The sequence below is a fragment of the Periplaneta americana genome, chromosome 2, assembly GCF_040183065.1.
Source record: "Periplaneta americana isolate PAMFEO1 chromosome 2, P.americana_PAMFEO1_priV1, whole genome shotgun sequence".
Classification (NCBI taxonomy): domain Eukaryota; kingdom Metazoa; phylum Arthropoda; class Insecta; order Blattodea; family Blattidae; genus Periplaneta; species Periplaneta americana.
The window spans coordinates 56,642,446-56,662,875 of NC_091118.1; positions in this window are offsets into that span (position 1 = coordinate 56,642,446).

The window sequence follows — 20,430 nt, forward strand, 5'->3', positions numbered from 1 at the left end:
GATTATTTCACAAAAAAAATTAAAGAAAAACGTGTCTACATTATCGCCTCAACGGGCCACAAATTAATATGAAATTAACAAATCACTGAATAAGAGAGATTACCAATATTTGGACAACCCTGGCCTATAACCAACTTCCTTTGCTATCACAACAAGTCAGAAACAGTTAACTGCATATTATAGGAAACCATTATAGATTGAATTTAACACTTCACATTAAAAAGGTACAAAAAAGTGAAAGGGAAATTGGTTTGAACTGTGAATGAGCCATGTGAGCTACCATTTTTATGATATTGTTATGGCAAAATTTTCAATTACGCAAACGCCCTCGACGGATCACACTTCAGCTCCAAATCGTTTGTCTTGCAAGCATAGAGACGATTGCAAAGCCGGATGCCTCTTATACCGGCTACGGTAAGCCGTCATATAAATGCAAATTTGATGGCCTTGTATAGACGTACTCTAGCTATAGCAGCGCGCCCCGTGTTTCAATATACATTCGAGAAGATTGTAAAATATGCATCCCACAATACTTTTCCAAGCTTATATTTCACACAGGTAAAACAATTGAAATTCTTAAGGCATGAAGTGTTATATCCATGACAACGGAGAATAATTGTATTAACAGTTGAGCTTCAAAGTGAGCTAAATTCAAAAGTCTTCTATTGTTTCTCGTACAAAGAGAATAGTAATATGCGTTACAAGAGCGGTATGTTGAAGTTTTCATGTTCGAGGAAAAGTTTGAAAAAGCGAAACGTAGTTGAGCTTTTTCAATTCCCGAGAATTGAAAGAAAACATACCGCTCGTGTATCGTACATTATTTTGTGCGAAGATCGTTTATTACATACCTGAAAGAGGAATTTATAATTAGTTGCAATGAAATCTCCATCTTGGTTTCTGTTCAATGACGGCAAATTTGCAAAACAAAAATATCTATCTTCAACATTGTTGCTTTAAAATGTTTTCTGTGTTTACTATACTCCAGCAGGCCGTGATAAACGTCTGTCTTTTTTTTCCCCCAGTTTCTTGTTTATTTCAGTTAATTAGGATACAATTAATTATACTTAATCACTCATTTAAAGTTTGTGTGACTGCAACCTGTGTATATTTTTGTGTGACTTTACTTCGTTTATAGTGTTTTTTTCTTCCTTTTTATTTCTGTTATTGTATTTGTATTCCTGGTGGTGTGGAAGAGAAGGCCTGATGGCCTTAACTACACCAGAATAAATAAATAAAATAAATAAATAAATAATTAAATAAATAAATGCGAACTTTAAACAAACGGCTTCTTTAATGTTACATGCATCAAGAATGCAGTAACTTTAGTGGAGTTGTAGAGTTTACTTAATTTTTGCAAATATTTAAAAACAATAATTAACAGTGCAATTTAGGTGAAATTGCAGTGGTAAGTTTCCAATTTATAATTATTACTATATTGAACGTCTCTAAAAATAATATGTTAAAAGCTTAAAGCAGTAAAATCAATATGTCACTTAGGCGGTAAGAAGAGTGAAATTGTTATGTGTGTTAGGTTGGGAATACTGAATGTGGAAATTTAGACTTTCCGCGGATTGGCTTTGTGCGAAAACCAAGCAAATACGCACGATCTCGCACAAAATCATTTACTGAATAATGACAGTCTAGTACATACAGTCACGAAGCTCAATACGTAGTAAATATGCATCCACAGATAGTTGTTAACCACTAGGATCGCTACTATCGCCTCATTACAGACAATGCGAAATAGTACCTGCACAGTCTATTGTTCGTAGTACCCTCATAAACTCAAGCTTCGTGACTGTATATACTAGACTGTAATAATGATATGCATAGATACGGTTCGTCATACACTTGTAGTAGGTTATTTATTTCCATGTCATCTAAATCTATAAGAGTCGCAGAAACGTCAATAGGGAGAAAGAATGGTTGAAAAAGGGTGAATAAAGTGAGATAAAATAGTGAAGTGAAGAATAATAAGATTAAAGCACAGTCTAGTATATACAGTCACGAAGCTTGAGTTGTTGAGGGTACTAGGAACAATAGACTGTGCCGGTACTATTTCGCATTGTCTGTGATGAGGCGATAGTAGCGATCCTAGTGGTTAGCAACTACTATGGATGCATATTTCCTACGTATTGAGCTTCGTGACTGTATATACTAGACTGTGATTAAAGTATAAAGTGAAAATATAATAATAAATTAATTAAAAGTAACATCATAGTGAGGGTATAAAAGTGTTATAGTCAAGGAAAGGGAATTATAAGGAAACTAGAGTATGGAACAAAATTAATGTAGAGAAAAAGTGTAAACTCTCTTAATAACAGTAAATCTTCCAGTTGTTTGTTACACTTAACATACTAATCCCTTATTCATCTGTCGAAAAAAATCTTCGTTTCTTTCTCAATAATAATCTAAATTGCAATTTTCAAGTTAAAGAAACAATAAAAAATTCACTGTTTGAGTCGCTTAAGAAACTTTTTGCCCAGCAAATAAAACTTACCCTAATACAAACCCTAGTAATGCCGCACTTCGATTATTGTGACGTTCTGTTAAGTAACCTAAGTTCTGGACTGTCATTCAAGTTACAGCGAGTTCAGAATATGTGCTTCAGATACGTGTGCAACATCCGACAATATGATCACATATCACCGCCCTTCGCAAGTCTTTCGTGGTTCCGACTCAAAGAACGTAGAACTTTACACTCTTTGTCTTTACTCTTTCGAATTCTGCACACCTCAACACCAAATTATCTTTCGTCTCGTTTCTCTTATCTACACTCTAAGCACGACGTAAATACCAGATCCAGTATACCTCTTCATAGAACATTTTGTTATTCATCATATTTTACAGTATCCACCTCGCGACAATGGAATTCCTTGTCACAAAGTATTAGGGGCTTCAAGACAAACATTTTAAAAAATAGCTTAAAAGATAACCTTCTCAACAATTCACTCTAATTATACTGACTTAACGGTCACTGACTATATGGTAACTTCTCTCTTTAGATATGCATCCTGATAGAGCTGTATTTTCAAAATTGTCTCTGAATAATCTCTTCCTATTATCTAACATTATTTGAAATATGTTAACATTCTATGTATTTTAGTTTAATTCTGCTACACAGTTTGTACTTCATTGTTTAATTAATAGTTCATAGTATTTTACAGGGTTAAAAAAGATCTAAAGGTTCAAATCTTGAACATGAATAAAAATAAAAGATTATGATTATGACGATGAATTTCTCCTGGCAAAATGTTTCAATGTAGTAGGTATTCCGTCTCAACTGATATTCTACCTAAGACAGGAATGACGAAAAAAAATTATTTGATTTTTTTAGTCTGAAGCGGCAATGTTTTAATCTTAAATAAAAACCCAATTTTTACTAAAAATATTGACCCACTTACATGTGCATAATTCCATGAGAAGTTGACTTATAGATAGGCCTACTGGCTTACTGAGTGTGAATAAAATCCAATAGTTTATAGGAAATTGTCATTCACAAACGGATAGAGCAGGCAGACAGATAGACGATACCCGCATTAACACATTTTCGGTATCATAGTTTGCTGAAGATGCGTATTTCCGCGAAAATTTCGAAGCAGATTTTTTGTACCATTACACTTCCATGCTCTCCATATCGTATTTCTGACGATAAAAGTGAATTTTTACATGGTTATTTAACGACGCTGTATCAACTTCTGGGTTATTTAGCGTCGGTGGAATTGGTGATATTGAGATGCTACTTGGCAAGAGGAGGTGCAGGATTCGCCATAGATTATCTGACTTTCGCCTTACGGTTGGGAAAAACCTCGGAAAAAACCCAACCAGATAATCAACCCAAGTGAGATTCGAACTCACGCCCGAGCGCAACACTGCATCAGTAAGGAACGTGCTACCGCCTGACCTACGCCGGTGGCTGATAAAAAGGATAACATTACTTTTAAAAAATTTTGTATCTAGTGTGGAAAATTACAAATTTATCTTTGAAATGATCACAATTTTCAAAATAATTGCACTCTTATTTAAAGTGTTAAAACATTTTGACTAGACTAGCACATCGTACGAAAGTAGCATTTGTAATAATGTTACAATTCGGGAAGCATCTCTGAATATCTCACACACATTTATGTGACTTTATTCTAGTGGTTTTCATTTTTCTCAGTTGGTAGCACGAGTCGTTATCAGTGACACTTTAGCACTGCTAGAAAATCGAAGCCGTAAGTCTCCCGCTCTTTTGTAATGCGTAGTAGCTGTTGGGGTAATGGCTGCACCGATATTCCAAAATAATTAACGATTGTGTCCCTGTCAATACTTATTGAAAACAGATAAACTTCTAACGCGTGCGCACAAAACATTCTTCTTCGAAAAGGCAAACCGATAAGTTGGTGCTAATGTGCGAAGTTGCTGCCACCACGACCGAACAGCAGAAGGCAATTTTCTCTAATTTCTTACTTTATCATTATTACGAAGTATAACTACTGTAAAGGAAGAAACACTACAAGAGTAGGCCTATCATGCAAATATACGATTGCAATAACTCTTATGCCTAGAAATTGACTCACGATATGTTGTCTGCATACCTGTGTACAGGAATTTCTTCTAAAATATTGTACGGATTTATTCATACTATTTACAAGTCAATTTGTCCGGAAATTATGTACATGAAATATAATAAATTTAATGAAGATGGAACCTGTCTTCATTTAAATTAAATGCACAGTAACTATATAATGCAAACAAAATTTTATAATTGAATCGATTACTTCGAAAACCACTTCAACGAACGAATGAGTGAATAAATGAAAGGGAAAAAAAGGAATGAAATATCAATTAAGAGATACAGGAAAATAATCTCGTTCTTTGATGGGCTATTGGGACTCATCTTAATCTATGTGATCGCCTAGCCTAAAGGCCACTTGTCACACTTTGTTAATATTATCCCACTTATAAGATTTAAGTAAATTTTTCTGTCGGAAAAGTCGAAATAATAATAATAATAATAATAATAATAATAATAATAATAATAATAATAATAATAATAATAATAATAATAATAATTTATTTTAGTTGACAAAGTTAAGGTCGTAAGACCTTCTCTTCCACTCAACCAGCAAGAAGTATACAAATATATGAGCTTACGAGCTACAAAAAATACAATTTGATTTAGATAAAAGTAAGAAAATACTTGCTTACAAATGGCTTTTAGAGAACCCGAAGGTTCATTGCCTCCCTCACATAAGCCCGCCATTGGTCCCTATCCAGAGCAAGATTAATCCAGTCTCTACCATCATACCCACCTCTCTCAAATGCATTTTAATATTATCCTCCCATCTATGTCTCGGCCTCCCCAAAGGTCTTTTTCCCTCCTGCCTCCCAACTATATATGCATTTCTGGATTCCCCCATACGTGCTACATGCCCTGTCCATCTCAAACGTCTGGATTTAGTGTTCCTAATTGTGTTATGCGAAGAATGCTATGCGTGCAGTTCTGAATTGTGTAACTTTCTCCATTCTCCCTCTTAGCCCCAAAAATTTTCTTAAACACTTTATTCTCGAACACCCTTAACCCCTGTTCCTCTCTCAAAGTGAGAATCTAAGTTTCACAATTATACAGAACAACCGGTAAATAAATTTCTAAATTATAGACATCAGCTCAAAGAATTTTGAGTGACCACAAGGGTCCTGAATACAATAAACATGTACAATATAATGTGATGTGATACATTTAAGAAAAAAGAAAGTTAATTGTTGAAGGCAAATATAAGTTGATTAATTGAACTGTTTTATAAATATATTATTTTAATGTACCGAAGTACATATGATATTTCGTATGTTTTATAAATGTTGATGTCTTCCAGCACATAGGACAAGGCTCTTGCGACGCCAACATTATTCGCATCGAGGTTGGTAGACCTAATTTAAATCATTTACTGTAATTGTAAAAATTGAAACAATGATAAATAATTACTAGCGAATTCTTCGTACATATTTTCTCATCCGAAGAACAGATTGCATACCTACATGAACCTCATTCTTTCTCAGAAATGCTATTTGCTTTATAGGAAATACCTAATATAACATCCTCTAACACTACAAGGATTTGGAGAGATAGGAATTGACATTCAATATAGCCTTACAGGTACATCGTATAAAATTGTGTTGTGAAGGCGGTGATGACGTCATGGAGTACTAGTTGCTAGATAAACTTTTCTGGCACCAGTGCCAGAATTAGGCCAATAAATTGTACACTATTTATAGCATCATAACAAGCATATTTCAATGCAAGGATTGCATAAAAGAAAATTATATACCAAAGACAAAATCGAAGCAGGAAAACATGCACATACCAGTACAATATCGAACTCAAATAAATAGACTACTTAAATTAATTTAGGTGACGAATTAAATTACGTGACTACTTAATAAACTAGTTACATTGTAAATTATAATATAATATGCTCTGGGACATTTTACGAAACAAAATATAAGACGTTTCACTTTCGACTTATAGGGTGCTATTCATAGATATTTCGCTAGCCCGCGCTATGGGCGTGCTAAACTAGCCCCGGCTATCGACTGGTTACTTGTACAGGATTCATATCATATCATATCACTAACACTGGTTTATGAATACGAAAAACGTTAGTTCGCTGATCATCGCGCTAAGAATGTCTATAAATACGGCCAAAGAGTTTAAGATCAGGCAGTCCCTAACATCTGTAGGTAATGATTATGTACATATGTACATACATACATACATACATACATACATACATACATACATACATACATACATAGACACATACACACATACATACATACATAGACACATACACACATACATACATACATACATACATACATACATACATACATACATACATACATACATACATACATACATACATACATACATACATACATATGGCAGAATGAATGGAGTATGACAGTGAAAGGTGGAACAACGAAAACAGTCTTCCCAGGCGTAATAGACAGACTAAAAACAAATGTCAATATCACTCCTAATATCGCAGCAATTATAACAGGATATGGGAAAACAAGAGCCTATTTAAAGCGTTTTAAAATAATTGAAAATCGCATTTGTGTTTGTGATACAAGCGAATAAACGATTGAACATTTATTATTCGAGTGTCCTATCCTAGAGAACAAATGACAAAATCTAAAAACAAGAGTTTCGTATTCGAAACAATGGCCAGTGAACAATAGTGTATTAGTACAAAATTATTTGAAACCTTTTATCCATTTTATCAATTCACTAGATTTTGAAAAAGTCTAAAAACAAATTCTTCAAATCTAACGCAGTGAACTAAACACCTAAGTCATCAGAACAATATTTGTCAGAAACCCATGTGTATGAGGGGTTCACAACCAGAGTGGACCAAGTCCATCTGGAATAGTTCTGGGATATTGAGTCTTAAAGTTCCTGGCTCACGCTTAGCAACCTTCACCTTCCATAGGAAATGCTGCCCTCTGTAAAGTAACAAATGAGTTATGCACTTTGTTTGTTATGGCAATCAATTTAAGCACTTTGTTTGTTATGGCAATCAATAAATCTAAGTTCTCTTCATCCGAGATTGTATTAATCCACAAACTGATCACTGGTGGACTTGGTCCACTCTGGTTGTGAGCCCCTCATATATCACTAGCGTGTAAATGAGTAGATATGTATACTCAAAGCATGTAGTATTACTAAAATTATATAATGGGGCATGCTATAAATAAATATCATAAAAAATACATACATACATTACATTACATTAAATTACATACACACACATACATACATACATAGATACATACATACATACATACATACATACACACATACACACATCCATACATACACACATACATACATACATACATACATACATACATACATACATACATACATACATACATACATACATACATACATACATACATACATACATACATACATACATACATACATACATACATACATACATACATACATACATTGAATTGATTGCGTATCAAAATATAGGCCTACTAGTCTACTAAATGTCAGCGGAAAAGTTTTGGAAAAATTGATGACAGAAAGAATCCTCCATCACATAAATTCAAGAAACTTATTCAACAAGCGACAGTATGGATTCATGCCTCAGAAGAGTACGATAGATGCAGCAATAGCAATGAAACAGTTTGTGCAAGAAAATCTACGCTTATATGGCTATATTATTTTAATAAGCCTCGATGTCCAAGGAGTATTTGACGCCGCGTGGTGGCCTAGTATCCTGGACAAACTTAGACAATTAAAATGCCCCAAGAATTTATACAGCTTGTCACAGGATTACTTCCAGAACAGAACAGCAAGCCTATATACTAATCAATACAGATCAGAAAATGAAGTCAAGAAGGGTTGCCCCCAAGGTTCTTGCTGCGGACCAGACTTCTGGAATGTCTTATACAACTCTTTGCTTAATATGAACTTCACCCACAGGACAGAAGTTATTGCTTTTGCAGACGACTTGTTAATCATGACAAAGGGGAAGAATGCACTGGATGCTGAAAATTTTGCAAATCAAGACATTAAAAAAATTGAAGACTGGGCTAAGGAATCCAAAATTAAGTTTAATGACTCAAAATCAAAAGTATTATTAATAAGAAGAAAGAAGAACATAAGGAATGAGATGGTCAACATCTACCTCAATAACAAACCTTTAGAACAAGTTGATGAACTCAAATATCTTGGCATTTGGATTGACAAAAATTTCAGATTCGATAATCATATTGACCAAATACATAACAGAGCTATAAACCTAATACATGCCTTATCTAAAGCAGCTAAACTCACTTGGGGACTGGGGAATAAAGCGCTGCATACGATATACAGAGGTGCAATAGAACCTATTTTGACATACGGAGAGCCTGTGTGGGGGGAAGATTTACATAACCAGAAAAACTTGAGGAAAATTCAGAGAATTCAGAGATTGTTCAATATAAAAATCACAAAGGCATATAGGACAATCTCATATGATCCTTCCTGTGTTATAGCTGGCATTCAACTCATCGACATTGCAATTCATGGACAAATTCAACTTTACAAATATACACATGGACAAAGGGAATACGACGCACCTTTGAAACCTGGAAACTGGAAGCATCCGGCAGAAACTCTACAAATCAAAGAAACTGAGGCTGAAGCGGATTATACTTTACAAATATACACGGACGGCAGCAAAACAGGAGAGAAGGTGGGAGCGGCAGCAGTGATATTTCATCATGAAACACTCATTCGACAGTTAAAATATAGGCTAGATGGCAAGTGTTCCAACAACCAGGCGGAACAGATAGCTATACTGAAAGCTCTTGAGGAACTTCGATCCATCACTGACTTGCCAAAGGAAGGAAAAACTGCAGCCATATATTCAGATAGTAAAGTAACCCTAGCCATATTGAAAAACAACAAGAAACACAACACAATAGTAGAGGACATCTTGACCACAATCAGATCTTTAGAAAAAAATCAATGGAAAATTCACTTCACATGGGTGAAAGCCCATGTAGGCATTATGGGCAACGAGTTGGCGGACAAATTGGCAAAAGCAGCTGCTGAAGATGAAGAACTACAGAGCATTTATAATAAAATTCCAAAATCAACAATTAAAACTAAGATACAAGAAACATGATATCATCAATGGCAGAACAGATGGAGCAGTACAAACAAAGGGGGCTCTTTCGAAATCCTTCTTCCCTTCCATCAAACAAAGACTTAAGATAAAACTACCCCTTACACCGGACTTCACAGCAATCATCTCGGGCCATGGAAAAACGAAAGAATGCCTACATAGATTTCACATCATAGAGGATCCAACATGTACATATAATAACACCCGGCAAACTGTAAATCATCTAATCTATGAATGTCCGGACACACGACAACAGAGATCAGTTTTAATATCGGAGATACAAAAAAATGGAGGAACTTGGCCAGTTACCAGCAGCTCATAACTTTTCATTTGAGACCATTTTGTAAATATATATACTCAATTAACTTGTAGATACACAATAATGGAATAAATTATGAAATAATATGATAAACAAACTGTAAATATAGAATATAAGAAAAGAGATGGTTAAGTAGATATAAAATTCAGGTAGTTGGTCTTACAAACAAATACAATCTAATGGTGAAAAAATAATAAAAATGTACATATGGCTCACTTTAGGTATAAAATAAATATTTCAAGTTTTTAGATAGGCTATATGATAAACATTAACTAAGTTAAGTTGTACTTTATTTTCATATTATGGAAACATGTAAGATAATCATTAGGAATAGTTATTATAAGCAAAGTATGACACAATATTGTTATTTTAAATGTAAATTAACCCAGGCGTGTATATAGAAATTAAAATCTTATAAGTATATGATTAAATTTAGTTAAGGTGATGTGTAAATTCAACTCTCATATTACGAAAAAGCAAATTGTAGCATAATATTGTAATTACACATGTAAATTATTTAGAATAATGCGTGTAATATTACTATGTAATGGGGCATGCAGTTGATGTTCTCAATAAAAAAATACATACATACATACATACATACATACATACATACATACATACATACATACATACATACATACATACATACATACATACATACATACATACATACATACATACATACATACATACATACATACATACATACATACATACATACATAGACACACACACTACTGACTACACAGTAATATGCATATTATACACCATGCTTAAATTTCCGTGAACCCCTTTTGCTCTCAAGTAGCACTCTGTCCGCGGTTAACCTGGTCTATAAAAGAACCCATTAGCTAAAAACTAGCTGTAATAAGTACTACGTACAATATTTGTCAGACATAAACCCTGGCAACAGAACACAGAGTTTATGCGATCAGACTTTAAACTTGTATCTTGACTGCAGTGATGGAAACTAAGGCGCGGGGCCCTCCCCCACACCGCGTGCACTCAAGTAGCCATTCAATTATTGGAAAATAGTAGATACATGTGCTGCAAAGTGGAAAGTTTGCAGTGGACCGAGTGTTTGTGGTTGTAACCCCCATCCTCTTCACAGTTTGCTATTGGAAGCCGATGGTTCTCGAAACGCGATACCAATTGTACCGGCACCCTTCAAGTGGATTCGCTGGAAACATCCGCGCGCAAACCTTAATGACTACGCTATTCTCTGCTGTCACACTGCTTTGGCAATGTTACAGTATTTTGTAGCAAAGTATGTATTATTTATCACCTCCCTGTTAACAATGTTGCTACAGTAAAGCCCCGTTACAACGAGGGGTCGGGGGACATGCTTTACATCAGCGGTATAACGGAGCTTTCATTCGCTGGGGGGGGGGGTAAGTTATTTATATAACTAGTGGCTAAAGTTAAACTTTATGCCACTGATAGTTTATTCATCGAGTGCCGTAAGAACCACGAATGATGTAAAGTTATTTTAGAGTCTAGAACAGCGGTCATCAAAACACTGCACGCTCGGACTAGCGTCTCTTACCCGCGGACAAGACACAGCCCTAGCGTGCAATCGCGGCTGCTGGCGGGTATGCTGTCTCTCTATCCCTTGTCCACGACGGAGCAGAGTTCCTTCCCTCCGTGTACTCTACCCATTTCAGCGAGTGTGGCGACCACTGGTATAGAATGTCTATACTCAACGCATTTCTAACTGGCGGATCAAGGACAAGCAATGCACTACATTTGACGCGTGTGCTTGCCCCCAAACCTGGACCATTCTCTTCAACTAAAGTCAGCTGGGACAGCCAGGACTATTAGTGCTTCAGTTCACAATTCAGTGACTCGTACGTGGTTTGTGCGTTCTATCTATCTATCTATCTATCTATCTATCTATCTATCTATCTATCTATCTATCTATCTATCTATCTATCTATCTATCTATCTGTCTATCTGTCTATCTGTCTATCTGTCTATCTGTCTGTCTGTCTGTCTAAGTGACCTTGATCCGCCAGTTCCAAATGCATTGACAATAGATGTATATATGATTTTTTACACCTTCATATAAAGTTTAAATAAATACATTAACCGTCGATACTTACCTGGGTCTTTTTTGACCCCACATCATATTTTATTGTTAATATCTACATACATATGCTCCGAAACGTTCCAGTAAGACAGAAATGCATTCCTTGGTTAGGCCTCTTTTAGTTTCCTTTACATTTAAAATTATTATTTCATAATTATATACTGTGGTCGTGGACGTCCCCACTTATAGAACACGTATTTATTTTGTAATTATATTTATTTTCCAAATAAACTTTTACTTATAACAGTTACTGATAGAAATAAATCCAAATACAGTATAAATAATATGCTATGTAGGCTATGGCTAAAAGTTTCTAGGTTCAAGAGCAATTACTTCTATTTGTAAAATAAGGTTCTTGTACTTTCTACTGCAGAAGGTGATGAGAATAAATAAATAAATAAATAAATAAATAAATAAATAAATAAATAAATAAATAAATAAATAAATAAATAAATAAATAAATAAATCAACAAATAAATAATAAATAAATAAATTGTCTAAACATAATAATTAACACTTGATCCAATAACTAATTTTCTTTTTGTGCTTTATTTCAAGGAAAGTGAAAGTGTTTTCTGATAATTGAAAAAATACAGAAACAAAGATACAGACTAACTAGTGTGCCATTACAATATAAAAATAATAAATAAATTAATTGTTTAAGCATAATGAGTAACTCTAGGTCCAACAAAAACTTTGAATTTCCTCATGTATTATATATATATATATATATATATATATATATATATATATATATAAAATGCATAAATCTGTAAAATGTTATAATTATTTACAACAAATAAGCTTGGGGTCAAAAAAGGCTCTAGATAAGTAGCATGAAATTCTAGAGCAACTAAGTTGCGAGGGTTGAAAATGATAGTTAAAATATTAGAACTAACACCTGACAGCTGAATGGCTTCTATTCCGTTTCTTTAACTACGGATCGTCAAATGTTTTGTATTGTGTTTCTAAAGAGCCCCATGCATGCAGAGTCTGTAAAAATGTAAACCCACAGGCAACTCTCCTCGTGTATGGACGAAAGTAAGTACTATCACTTTCGGCATTGAGGTAAGTCTCTAGAGTTCAGTGGCAGTTTGAATTTTTTGTGATTGTAGCGCTTTCAAAATTATGCAGGAGAAAAAGTAAACATGCGGTAGAAACAAACCATACTGCATGCATGTGGTCGATATTTCGTCATTGTTTCGTTTTAAGGAGTTATCTTGTAGATGTAGACAAACAACATTTTGCTCGCCGAAAAAGAAGAGAGACTCTTAGAAGTATTAGAATTATCTTCTGATTCGAAATTAAAAGTCGTATTTATAAAATAAATGCATTATTCGCTGCTCAAGCCACTAATAGTAATATATTTAATGTAAAAGTCCACATATACGATAATAATCAAACTTCATTTATTTTTTCAATAATAGCACTTTGTGCGTTTGCATCCATCCGCTGCCGCTAAGAAGCAATGATACGTTGCGGAATGCATCGGCGTGCTCCAGCTAAGAAGAGAGCGTTGTGTATTACAGATATGGACATATTTCCCGAACAGTTGCCCACTTACACGTTCCACGTTAAAATATTATTATTATCATTATTATTATTATTATTATTATTATTATTATTACTATTATTATTATTATTAGTATGGAACTCCGTTACTTCCACTGACTCGGATAAGTTGGAGAATATTAAAAAAAAAACATTATTTCCTTTGTTCATATAGATTTTTACCGAATTCTGATGATTATAAATATGAGATTAACTGCAAATATTTTAATTGCTGTAATTTATTTGCCAGACTTCAAGATCTTGATTATTTATATTTTGTAAAGTCCTTAAGGGTGATATTGATTGTGAATCCTTCCTAAACAATTTCAGTCTTCGTATTCCTGCTAAGGGTTTAAGATTTCATAAAATGTTTTACAACAGAAATTCTAAATCTCTCTCTCCGATCTGCAGATGTATAAAATATGATAATTTGCATGGATCTAACTTGGATCCGTTTAAGGTGTAGTATATACTTTGCAGTTTTATATCAGTTTAATTTATGTCTTTTGTTTAAATATGTATTTTAATATTATTCTCGCTACCTTTTACATCATTTTGTTGTTTATTCATTTACATGATTCCATCCTTTTATTTCCAATTACAATTACTTTTAATTGTCATTATTTTATGTATTTTAGTCACCCATTTTATTCCGTCCATTCAATGTCATTATTGTCGTTGTATTATAATATTCTCGTCATCTTGCATATCTTTGTAATACGTACTATTTATATGATTCCATTCTTCATTTATATGATTCCAATATTTCATTTGTAATTATTATATTATTTAATTGCCATTATTTTAATTATTTCATTGTACTTTTATTGTAATGTATATCATTGCTGATGTTTTAGTTATATTCTTTGTGCTGAACTGTAATTGGCCACTAGCTGTTGTACAGCACATTAAATATAAGTAAATAAATAAATAAAATATGTTATTATTATTATTATTATTATTATTATTATTATTATTATTATTATATTGTTCGCGGTTCCCATTGACTTATCTTCGGAGCCCCAGAAGACCTGAGGGTTTCCGGTTGAATCACTACGCAGTATGTCCAGGGTGTCTACAAGTGATTAGGTTGAATTAAATTATTTTTCTGAATATATAGAAACAAGAATCTCATTTCTACGCCAAGCGGTTCGCATTTTATGCGTTATAATCGCGTCCAGCTGATTCATGGTTTTTATGGTCTTCCACCAGTGACGCTTACACAGCTGAGTGACGATAAGAAAGCCTTTCGAAGCACCAAGACTATAACTGTAAACAGTAGCCGTTCAGCTACATAAGCATTAGATAAAAAATAATTATGAAACGAGAGCTGAGTGTGCCAGTTCGATTTCTATTTGCGTTATGTGCAGGTATTCGACGTGTCTCTCAGTGAAATGAATAATTATTTTGCAATAACTAGGGGGCGGATGTTGACGAACTAAAAATCTACTTAAAATGATTAATAAAATGCCCTTAAACTAATGAAAAAATGACATGAAATAAAAAGAAAAAGAAATTTAAATATTATTCACCGTACTCGCACCAGAACTTCTTAAAAATTAGTCACCTTGTTTCAATGACTGCCCAGTAAATGTCGGAGAGAGGAGGCAACTTCCTGGAATTTTACTAAGATAAAGGAAAAGAACATGCAACAAAATGAAAGTTTTAAGCGAAAACTATAGATTTTAATGAGGGTTTACAATATGTTTCAATCAGGGGTGGTCCATGTCATTGCCTTCATTCTCCGTTTCCTCCATCCTCCATCCTCCTGCTCTTCACTTTTGTTACCAGACTTTCCAAGTGGGGAGTGTGAATGACAAAACAAATTGTGGGCGCAGCGTGCATTCTTGCAATCTTTGTGTTAAAAAATACTGTCTACTGCTGTACATCCCTTCCGAACCATAGTGAGAACACAACGTCCTATTGTCCAGGAAACGGTGAAATTTTTCTCCCTTCCAAACATAAATTCTAAAGACACCCTCGTACCAACAAAAGAACAGTAGCGGTCAAAGTCCTCACTTAAACTAAGCTGTTGCTAAGCATTTTATATACTTCTGTTGTGTGAGGTGAAGCCTTCAGTGGAATGAGAGACTGACTTTAGAGTTTGTTCCAAACTATAAAACTCAAACTTCACTGTTATTCACTTATTCAGTAGGTAATTACTGGTAGGACCTACTACTGATTTGTTTGCTTAGGAAAAGATTTAACAGGCCTATATGTAAAGAAGGAAGTAAAATACATTCAAAATTATCTAAAAGCTTTTCAAAATATTAAAAATGACCAAAAAATGTCGAAAAAAATGTAAAAATGACCTATTAGTTCAAAAACGTCAAAAACTGCAAAAAATGCAATATAAGAAATTAATTTTTTACATTGATATTAACATAGTCAGGATTTCTATATTAATAGGTATCGTCCTAATGTGAAAAATAGGAAGATGACATTTCATCAACATCCGCCCCCTCGTAACAACCTTTTTCAATTTTTTTTTTCAGTTTATTGCTTTATTTGTTTATTAGTAACATATAATTCAATTATGTCATTCAGCAAGACCAGTACTAGTGAAAATAATAGCTCCAGTGGATATAGTAGAAAAGTTCGGAAAATTATATTTAATGTTTACAGTGTCTTCAGAACATATTCGTCCGAAGAAAACCGTAAAATCTTAACTTTTCTAATGGCTAGAACTGCCAAGGCATGTTCAATTAGTGTATCAACTATGTTACGTGTATGCAGAACTGTGCAGAAAAAAAACGGAAACACATGGTGCTAAGAAACTGTTCGTCTCGCCTAGGAAAGATATTAATAAGTATATCTAGGGCTACCATGAGAAGAAATTCTGTAGGAGGACAAGGAATCTAAAATATGAGGACATTGCTGAAAAAAGGAGAACTTTTTAAAATTGGTATGAACAAAATTAAAGATAAAAACAATGGCTCACCTTAGTTTTCTCACTAGTTGCTCATCAGTATTACATCTGTGCCCTACTTATCGGTGAAGCCCACTTTGTGCACAAGAGCCTGAAGAGACAAACTTATATCTAGTAACAAATAACTATGGAACTGTTCACAGGACATGTCCTTGAAATTATATTTCACCATGATACTTCTGTCTCCGTTAGCATGCGATTTTATTCTTTTGTCCAATGAGCAGATATTAGGGAAAATACTCTCTCAGCACTTCCGTTGTGACTTGGGATAAATAAATAGAATTGGCATATTTTTAAGAGTTCTGAGAAAGTTTCAATGCTCGCAGAACTATTGGAATTGAAGAATTTGCATCATTGTTTATCTAAACTTAAATCTTTATCCAAATTAACTTCATTGGCATATCTTTGTACATTGCAGAATAAAATTTATAAAATAGCTTAGAATCATGAATAGTGACGTTTTTAGAGTGTAAGAATTCAATGCATGTCAATAGGTCATCGTAATTTGTTTTTTTTTATATGCTACAGCTTCAACCATTGAAAGCAGTTAAATTCTTTCATAGCTTTTCACCATTTGTTTAGATAGTCTATGCATAATATCGCACATTATTCAATATTCATATTAATTCTAGTTGAAATACGAAATGCCGGACATTTCAATTTTTTTTAAATGCCTGCCGGACAGGATAAAATTATTAAAAAACAGGACATGTTCTCCTTTTGCCGGACAGATGGTATCCCTAAGTACACCTAAAAGAGTGACGAATTTAAATTTAAATGGCCTCGAAAACACACCATTCATTTTTCCCCTGGAATTGCAAACAACACTTTAAAATAGTGTTGTTGATCGAGTTGAAAAAATGTTTTAATATACTGTAATACACAATTATTGTTCAATTTAACTTGTGTTCTGTGATAAGCATAAATATTAAATTTTGTATATCTATATATATTGTATCGTTATATTGCAAAACAACACTATTTTAATTACTTACTAACATATTTATTAAGATGCTTATAATTTATTGCGTAAATTTCTCCAGGAATTTTTGAGACAAATATAAATAATAACAAAAAACATTAAGACTAACTTGGTTAATACTGCTTCATCCATGATTTTAAACATGTGAGTGTATTCATATGTTCCGAATTAAGTGCCGCTCTACGTATAGTAACAATGTTTCCTGCATCACTAAACACGAAAAAACTTTTTTTTTTTCTGTCAAGCACTTCTCCACGATCATTCAATTTAAATCCAAACGTTTCACCGAGTTTACCTTTCAAATTCTCATATGATATAATGGAGTTTACACTTTTCAAAATCCGCAGAAAACTGATTTTTTTTCTTTATCAAACTAAACACACAACCTTCATATACAAACTCAGTACGGTACAGAAACTGCAAATGCAAAAGTACAGCGGTCGAAAGAAAAGGCTGGCCCCTATTGTAATCGAATTATCAGATTTTAGAAAGAGAAGCAGGTAATTACTCTCTCACTTGCACACAGTGTAAACATGGCTATTTTATAAGGGATGAGGGGAACAAATCCAGAAAAGTATGTATTTCATATGCTAGGAAGATGAGCTGACAACAAGGTGGAAGTTTTCTGGGAAAACCACAAAACTTAATAAGGGTTTCGCATTGTTTCAACTTTCAATAGCGGTAGACTAGGTCACTGTCCTCATATCTCCATCTCTTTCTGAAGTGTTTGTGCAAAGATTTTCCCTACGTTACCTGGTTTACACTTAGAAAATAACAGTACTACTGTGCTTTTAAATAAGCAATTTCCGTGAGAGAAATATTGTAGGAATTTTTAGCATGAGTTAGTATTAACAAAATAATAGTTAATATCAACTACAACGGATTAATTTTAATCGACTCGATTATTTGATTAAATATTTTTGATCGATTAATCTTACAACAGAAATTGACCGATTAATCGATTAAATCCCACAACACTACTTTAAAGGTATGATATTTGATTATTGTATGATCGTATTATTTATTATTGTATTACACTGTTTTCTTATTGACAATGCAATTTGTTTCCAACAGCCTACCGGCCCCTCACTCCTCCCGCCAAACGAGTTCGGTGAAGCACGCATCACCCGCTCTGTAGGTTTGATAACGTCGAGCTTGCACGTTATTGGCTCTCGCAAAACGTCAGTAGATTTGGACTCCACTGTAGTGAAGAACGAATACATTAATGAATTGTATTTTTGCTGTCCATTGTCAAAGTAAAGGAACGACCTATTGGGTGTTAGAACTCCAAACTTGGACATAAACGCGCCTCTGATGTCACGCAAATGCTTGTAATCCTTATCTCAGTTTTATAATTAAGAATCTCTAAGCTGGACTTTCTTAACAACTACTAAAGACTAGCGTCATAAATCCGCCGAGAAAAAGCGATAAACTGAAAAATAAAATGTAACGATCAAGTATGCAGTGAATTTGTGCCGATGGGAGGTCTGTTTATCACCTCATCACCAGTGCACTCTGGCGGAGCGTCTATCAATTTAATGTTTATCTGTATCTTCTGGCTTCTTGTAGCTATGCCTTTAACTAGCCTGTATAATGGGTATCATTAAATAAATACACTGGAATAAATACCTGGAGCGTCATTAAACAATAGGCATTTGCCTACATCTTATCTTTAATCGACAGTAAAAACTGCAACAAATATGTTATTTCCGTGCCTTTATTGAGTCTATGGCAGTGTATTTAACAGAAGGAATCGTTCATTAAAAGAATCCAAGCATCGCCATCTTAGACAAAGATTTCCTAGAAATGAAGTTGGTAATTAAAACGGAGTTACGGCATTCTTTGAGTAAATCTAAAGAGAATGGCAGAAAATGAAATGACTGCGGTAAATTCTATGTACCATAAAATAGAAGCTGGAAAGACAAAGAACGATCTCATGCCCGCAAAAAAAAAAGACGTTAGAGAAAGAACATACATTTAAAAGTGGAATAGAACTGTTGTACCGTTTAAAACTAACCCGGTGCTTACAATTAAAAGACATGTTACTCACTCCATAGCAATAAAAAAAACAAAAGTTCTTAATTATATCTAATCGTTAAAGTTGTCCCCATAGCAACCGCATCTCGTCCTTCATCTGCTTTTGAGAGACAAGAAAAACGATCGATAATTGTGAGGAAACATGTGACAGTCGCTTTATGTTTTTTCCCCTGTATAAATTGATCGCATGTTACGACCTATCTTTTGTGCCATCATAGTTAATATTTTTTGGCTGGATGCTACAAATTAAAATAATTGATCACGTGACTCTGCTCACGTTATGTGTAAGTATTGATGGAGTTGATCATGCAATATTCTTGGACAATGCCAGATTGGCTGATAGGTCTTTTTTAGCGTAACCACGAAATACTTTTGATGCATAAAAAACTCGTTCAACTATTTACACACAGAAATAAGTCAAACGTTGAATTCCTTTGAGAGTATTGCCTTGGGCAATAGACATGGCGTACGCCGAGAGAATCCGCCAAACAACATTTATTAATCCAGTTCTTTAAACTTAGGGGAAAAACGTTCTTGAAGTCGTATTATAAAGAAATTAATGTTTTCCCGTTATCTGGAAAAAATAAAGCAATGTGGTTAGTATCTCCAACTACGGCTTAAAACTACGTATATAAGAATTTCATTTCTCAATACTTTAATTCAGAAAATATAAGTACAGTGAAGTTACATATTGAAATGAAAGAAAATAAGTAAAATTGACATTGCTGTGGATAATTAATTGTTTATCACTAATTTAATTTGGCCTACTTATGAACATTAGTATTACTTGCAATTGTAATTAATTATTTTATCATATTTTATTGCCTGTCTTCTTCGGAACAAGGG